Here is a 6134-nt window from a genome sequence, read left to right on the forward strand (position 1 = left end):
TTCACGCCAGTTCCAATACAGTTTTCCCACCACACTCCAGCTGCAGAAGACTGTGGAGTATATGGCCAGTGACAAGAGCTGAGGGGCTTGAATGGCTGAGATGGATTTCCAACTTCCCAAATCATTGGGGCTCAAAGGACTCCTACCTCTAGTCCCCAGAGACAGCCAGAATCTGGAGGCCTGCCTCCAGAGGGCATAAATGGCCAGGCTGTGTCCACAGAAGCAGCACTTACCAAGAGAGAGACATTATGGTGGTGGCCTGTTCGCACGATGCTCTTCTCGTTCCCTGACTTACCTCTCAGCTCGACACCCTGGAAGGGGAATCCTAGAAGGGGGATACAAGGTGGTGGTGCCCTGAAGCAGCCCTCCAGACAGGCAGGGCACCAGTTCATGCTTGTACTGGGTAAAGTGGAGGAGGGCAGAAGGTGAAGATCAACTCATGTTTAATGACTGGCTGGACTGAGGTTTAATATCTGAAAACAACTGGAAAATTATGGAGCTGCCTCAGTTGCCTGAGCAGATCCACTACCCAGCAGAGAATTAATACTTGATATAGTACAATTGGGAAGAATGATTTAGAAACACAAAGGCTTTATATTTCTTGTTGAGTGAACACTGCTTTATAAATTAGGTTCATGTGGAAACCCACTTAAATTCAGAGACACTCTGCACAGAAAGAACAAAATTCAACCTCAAACCACTATCAAAGCAAAACTTCCATTACTGATTTATCCCTGAATCTGACAGGTAACACCATTCACTAATGTCCCTAGTGGGCCCTCTGGGGATCAGAATGTGGTCAGAGGTTCCCATGGAGGACACGCAGAGATGAAGTCTTGCTCTGACCCAAAGGGGCTCACAGGATAAAGATTAAGTGAAGATATATGGCAGCTCCTACTCAGATCACAGTTTAGAATGGGTACCTAAGCACTTTCAGGATGATCTGGAACTTTCTGGAACCACTGAGAACTCTGCTGATTAGCATATCAGGAGATATTCACTATACTGTAGAAGCCAGCCATGTTTGGAAATAGCTGATATGTTTGTTCTTCTCTCAAGAGCAGGAGTGCAAAGTATTTCATGATGTTACAGAATAGTAACAGTAATTTCTCCCAAAATTCTTCTGAGGGAAGACTAGGCCATTCTTGAACTCCTTCTAATTCTCTCTCTGTTACCTCAACTCTTGCACCTCCATTGTATACATACATATTGCATAACGTAGACTCTGTTCCTGCCAGTCCTTTACCAGTCTATTTTCTGACCAATTTCTTGCTTTCTCGGATCATTTTCCCATAATGCCTCTGAAAATCTGAGGCACTCTGCTGTAATAGAATTCCTTGCATCATATAATATTAGTCTTTCAGGTATTGGATTACCCATACACCTGTTTGTAGAGGTCTTTGCTTTTTCAACTTCCTCCCTGAAAGATGTCTCTTCTCCTCTTGAATCTTTTGTGTTCCAGCCAATTCCCCGTTATCTCCCTCTTCTCTGGGACTCAATTTCCCTGAACTTCAGCATTCTCTTTAGCCAGCTTTCCCTGGAAGCCTATTTTACTACTCCTGGGGGCATCCTTGACAACATATAAGCAACAGCCACAGAAATGTGTACGAGAAACCACAATAACTGTCAAAGTTCAGCTTCAGAAGGTTTCATACATACGGGTTCTGTTGATGCTAGAAGGAACCAAGTAATCAGAGGTAGGCAGCCATGAGAATTAGCTAAAATGCACTAACATTTTCAATAGTAACATATGGTTACAGATAGTAGAGTATACACATAGTAACAACACAGTCATTTTAATCCTTAACTCTGTGTGACGTCACATTGTGTGTTTTAAGGTAGGACCACAAAACAACCCAATAAGAAATCGAGCAAAGACTGTTTCTAATGATAAGCAGTGAGTCTGGACTCCCAACCTCTCCCTCAATTTTTAAACGGGCCCAAGTAATTTAAAAACCAGAATTACTGGACAGAAGTAGTCTGGGCAGCCCTGATATACCTTGTGTGGTAAGGATAGGTGAATTTTGGTGCGGCAATTACAGTGGCTCTTTTTTACATCCTGGAAGTCCAATTTTACACATCCGCTTCCATCGGGGACTCTGGGATTGCAATAAACGGTATGAGATACGCTTTATTACACGGTGATGGAAGTAATCACGGAATACTCTTATGCTTTGCAGATGCTTGCAACTTCTTCCCTTTTGATGTAAAATATAACATGAAGTCTTTGCATTAAAATCAGAGGTATAAAATTTGCTAGCATCTGTAAATATTTTATTCTTTAGGTAGTCCCTGGTCCTGAAAATAAAAGGTAGGGAACGTTGACTGAATTTCAGAAATCACCTCCATCCAAGAAGAAACCACCCAGTTTCCTTATCATAACAGCTCCCCCTGCTGCTTCAAAGTGAAGGTTTCGTGATTGTTTGCCGTTTTCCTTTCATTCTTTGAGGGACTCTGGAAACATGGCTGGAAAACATTATCCTCAACTGAACCGTAGCCAGGAAAGTCTCAGGAGGGAATTCTTTCCTGACATAAAATTAAACCTGGCTTCAGCATATCTTTGGGGGGGAAAAGGAGGAAAACTTACTGTTGATGTTTCTTGGCTTGGCTTTCTTTCTGTTCTTAAAGCAACATTATTTTTAAAATCTGTAACAAAACCTGTCAACTGCCAAGTCAGCCCAAGCCTCCCAGCCTCTCTCAGCTCAGCTCTCTCCGTCTTGCCCTCTTCCGTTGCCTCACTCCACACAAACTTGGCAAAATTTATCCATAAACAGATGCCTTTTAACTCACCGATGTTAGGAGCAGTGGCTCTCTCTCTGCCGTGGAAGGGAACCTGGTGCCGAAAGTCCCACGGAGTCCCAGGTGGCACCGACGTGGCAGCAGAGCCGCGGAGTGACCAGACCTCCAGGTGACTTGTCTTTCAGCCCTGCCCCATCGATAGCTGTCTCACGACTTCAGAGGTGGCTCAGGAACAATTGGCCGCAGGCAATATATTTTCAGGTCCAACTGGATGCACTGCTTACTGAGAGTGGAAAATCTGGAAGCTGTGGTTGGAGAAGGCCTTTGCCTCTCTGTGCCTGTGGTAGATGGTGTGGTGAACATTATCGTGTGACCTGATGTCACTGGTGGGGAGATGCCAAGTTATTCACCCAAGGGGCAGATGTTTTTAGAATCATTGACTTTAAAAAAAAAAAGAATTGCCTCCATCAGGGCTCTGATGCTCTGGTGGATGAAAGAGATCTTGCATCTCAAGATTAGCCCATGTTGAGCTTATTTTTATGTATGGTGTTAGGGAGTGATCTAATCTCATACTTTTACATGTAGCTGTCCAGTTTTCCCAGCAGCACTTATTGAAGAGGCTGTCCTTTCTCCACTGTACATTCCTGCCTCCTTTATCAAAGATAAGGTGACCATATGTGTGTGGGTTTATCTCTGGGCTTTCTATCCTATTCCATTGATCTATCTTTCTGTTTTTGTGCCAGTACCATACTGTCTTGATTGCTGTAGCTTTGTAGTATAGTCTGAAGTCAGGGAGCCTGATTCCTCCAGCTCCGTTTTTCATTCTCAAGATTGCTTTGGCTGTTCGGGGTCTTTTGTGTTTCCATACAAATTGTGAAATTTTTTGTTCTAGCTCTGTGAAAAATGCCAGTGGTAGTTTGATAGGGATTGCACTGAATCTGTAGATTGCTTTGGGTAGCAGAGTCATTTTCACAATGTTGATTCTTCCAATCCAAGAACATGGTATATCTCTCCATCTGTTTATATCATCTTTAATTTCTTTCATCAGTGTCTTATAATTTTCTGCATACAGGTCTTTTGTCTCCTTAGGTAGGTTTATTCCTAGATATTATTTAAAGACCTAAATGTAAGGCCAGAAACTATCAAACTCTTAGAGGAAAACATAGGCAGAACACTCTATGACATAAATCACAGCAAGATCCTTTGTGACCCACCTCCTAGAGAAATGGAAATAAAAACAAAAATAAACAAATGGGACCTAATGAAACTTCAAAGCTTTTGCACAGCAAAAGTAACCATAAACAAGATGAAAAGACAACCCTCAGAATGGGAGAAAATATTTGCAAATGAAGCAACTGACAAAGGATTAATCTCCAAAATTTACAAGCAGCTCATGCAGCTCAATAACAAAAAGACAAACAACCCAATCCAAAAATGGGCAGAAGACCTAAATAGACATTTCTCCAAAGAAGATATACAGACTGCCAACAAACACATGAAAGGATGTTCAACATCATTAATCATTAGAGAAATGCAAATCAAAACTACAATGAGATATCATCTCACACCAGTCAGAATGGCCACCATCAAAAAATCTAGAAACAATAAATGCTGGAGAGGGTGTGGAGAAAAGGGAACACTCTGCACTGCTGGTGGGAATGTGAATTGGTACAGCCACTATGGAGAACAGTATGGAGGTTCCTTAAAAAACTACAAATAGAACTACCATATGACCCAGCAATCCCACTACTGGGCATATACCCTGAGGAAAACATAATTCAAAAAGAGTCATGTACCAAAATGTTCATTGCAGCTCTATTTACAACAGCCCAGAGATGGAAACAACCTAAGTGTCCATCATCAGATGAATGGATAAAGAAGATGTGGCACATGTATACAATGGAATATTACTCAGCCATAAAAAGAAATGAAATTGAGCTATTTGTAATGAGGTGGATAGGTCTAGAGTCTGTCATACAGAGTGAAGTAAGTCAGAAAGAGAAAGACAAATACTGTATGCTAACACATATATATGGAATTTAAGGAAAAAAATTTCATGAAGAACCTAGGGGTTAGACAGGAAAAAAGACACAGACCTACTAGAGAATGGACTTGTGGATATGGGGAGGGGGAAGGGTAAGCTGTGACAAAGCGAGAGAGAGGCATGGACATATATACACTACCAAACGTAAGGTAGATAGCTAGTGGGAAGCAGCCTCATAGCACAGGGAGATCAGCTCAGTGCTTTGTGACCACCTGGAGGGGTGGGATAGGGAGGGTGGGAGGGAGGGAGATGCAAGAGGGAAGAGATATGGGAACATATGTATATGTATAACTGATTCACTTTGTTATAAAGCAGAAACTAACACACCATTGTAAAGCAATTATACTCCAATAAAGATGTAAAAAAAAAAAATTAAATAAATAAATAATAATAAAAAGAAAAAACAATAAAAATAAAAAGATTAGCCCAGACATACTAACTAAACCAGTGCTGGCCTGGGGTCACTCTTTTCTCTGGCATGACCTTCCTTTCTATTCCCATCAAAAACAATGACTTAGAAAGTTTGTCTATGGTGTGAGAGGATTACAGCAAGTACATTAACACCTGTCAGAAGTTTTGTACAATAGCACACAGCATGATCATTACAGGTTCAGGAATGTTCAGGCATTGGTGTCTGGCTCTGAATCTACTACTCTCATTAAAATGCATTTGTAGGATAATAGAATGCTGTGTTTGGCATTATCTAGTTAAACTGTACTCTGTGTAGACCAGGGAACAGTATATGACACACTCCATGTACTCTGTAGGGAAAGGGGCAGAGATGGGGTGCTAGGATGCTAACACACTGAGAAGTTGCCTGTGTGGTCTGGTTTAAGACCTAATTGTTTTCCTTGCTTAAGAATTTCTCCTTCAACTGGCCTATATAAAAGGCTGCTTTTTGGAGGTGAAGGTATTCTCCATCTGAGGCATTCATTTAAAATTTAAATATTTCAGAACAGGATAGTAAAGTAACATTTTACAGTGAGCTGTGTTTTTAGAGGAAACAGCTAGGCAGTTGCCTAGCTAGGCCCTGAGGACAGGATGACATTGTGAAGTGGTTCCCTGAAGAAGGTGAGTTGAAGCAGAAGGGTCAGGACAGAGGCAGTGGGTGTCACCTGGGAGGGTCTGGGAGGGCCTGGGGGGGATCACAGGTGGGGACACCTGGGCATCTTGGGGACAAAATGAGAGCACTGTGAGCTGGGGCTTGGTCAATAGGGATGGAAATTGTGGGATCTTGTGAAGAGAGAGGTGCAAGGAGAGTAGGCTCTAAAGACAAATCCGACTTCTCTTTCATAGTTTTCTGAGGCCTAACCTGAGAATTGGTCCTGCTTCCCTGAAGGTCCAGACACTT

This window comes from Monodon monoceros, unplaced genomic scaffold, assembly GCF_005190385.1.
Source record: "Monodon monoceros isolate NGI ecotype Baffin Bay Population unplaced genomic scaffold, NGI_Narwhal_1 Super_Scaffold_12, whole genome shotgun sequence".
Classification (NCBI taxonomy): Eukaryota; Metazoa; Chordata; class Mammalia; order Artiodactyla; family Monodontidae; genus Monodon; species Monodon monoceros.